This window comes from Chrysoperla carnea (assembly GCF_905475395.1).
Source record: "Chrysoperla carnea chromosome X unlocalized genomic scaffold, inChrCarn1.1 SUPER_X_unloc_19, whole genome shotgun sequence".
NCBI lineage: Eukaryota > Metazoa > Arthropoda > Insecta > Neuroptera > Chrysopidae > Chrysoperla > Chrysoperla carnea.
The window spans coordinates 17,501-18,821 of record NW_025408144.1 but is presented as its reverse complement, the minus strand read 5'-3'; the positions used below and the strand labels follow the sequence as shown (position 1 = coordinate 18,821).

Genomic DNA, 1,321 nt, shown 5'->3' with positions numbered 1-1,321 from the left:
ATAATATTATATATAAATGATAAAAAATAATATTGATATATTAATTTAAAAATGTCGACAAATAATAAAAAATATATAAATTTTAAATGCTATTAAAAACATTTTATATTTATTTTTTTCTTATATTTGGCGTAAAACATTCATATATAAATAATTTTACATTTCTTTTATAAAAATTTTATTTATCAATTTAATTAAATATGAAAAAATAAATTTTCTTTTTTAATTATTGATAAATTTCTTTTTCATAAAAAAAATTTTATGTAAAATAATCTTTTATTATATTAATATAATGTATACGACCCTCAGCCAGATGTGGTCCGGGAACAGTATCCAAGGACCGCAATGTGCGTTCGAAATGTCAATGTTCATGTGTCCTGCAGTTCACAAGTTGACGCGCAATTAGCTGCGTTCTTCATCGACCCACGAGCCAAGTGATCCACCGTCCAGGGTAATCTTTTTAAATTTTAAATGTAAGTATTATTATTAATAATAATCTTTATTTTTAATATAAAAAATAAAATTATTAATTTATATATCTTTATAAATTCTTTTAAAATAAGAAAATTTTTCTAGAATATAAATTATATATTTTATTTTAAATATATATATATATAAATTAAAGATATTATGGTATTAATAAATATATACATAACATTTTTGATATTTTTGTTAGTGCTAGCTAGATATAATAATTAATATTTGGTATATTTTATAGAAATGTATTTATTTTTTTTTTATAAATTATTTTCTACATAAAAATATATATAATATTAATATGGTACAAAACAAATGGGTTTGTTTTTTAACATAATAACTTTTAATAAAAAAAAAGAAATATCAAGACAAAACATAAAGAAATTTAAATTTGAAATAAATTTTATTCTTTAAAAAAATTTTATCTTGTGTTTTCTTTATTTTTATTATATAACATAGAAAAATAAAAATATAGATTATATCAATTATAATCTTATTTTATTTTTCTTAATAGAGATTATATACATATAAACAAATAATTTCAATATATTCTATTTTTAATTTCACTTTTTTATAAGAGAAATTATTTATAGATTTTATTAATAATTATTGTTTAATAATAATAATAATATTGAATATAAAAATATTTTATATGTAACAAATATATTATTAATATTTATATAATATTCTCTATATTATATGTATAGATATATTATGTGTATAAAAAAAGTTTGGCGTATTACTTTAATATGATATCATAACCAAAATAAATCTCTTTTAACACATAATTACTATTATATATTTTGAGAAAATTACATATTAATATGTTATTTTGTTAAAAAAA

At 15.7% G+C, this 1,321-nt stretch overlaps 1 non-coding gene across 1 annotated transcript; it reads right to left on the bottom strand.

Annotated features, from left to right (window-relative positions):
* Positions 1-299: 299 nt before the first annotated feature.
* On the bottom strand, positions 300-454 carry LOC123304072. Its single transcript, XR_006536126.1, has one exon. It is a non-coding gene; the product is annotated as a 5.8S ribosomal RNA (ribosomal RNA).
* Between the last annotated feature and the right edge of the window lie 867 nt (positions 455-1,321).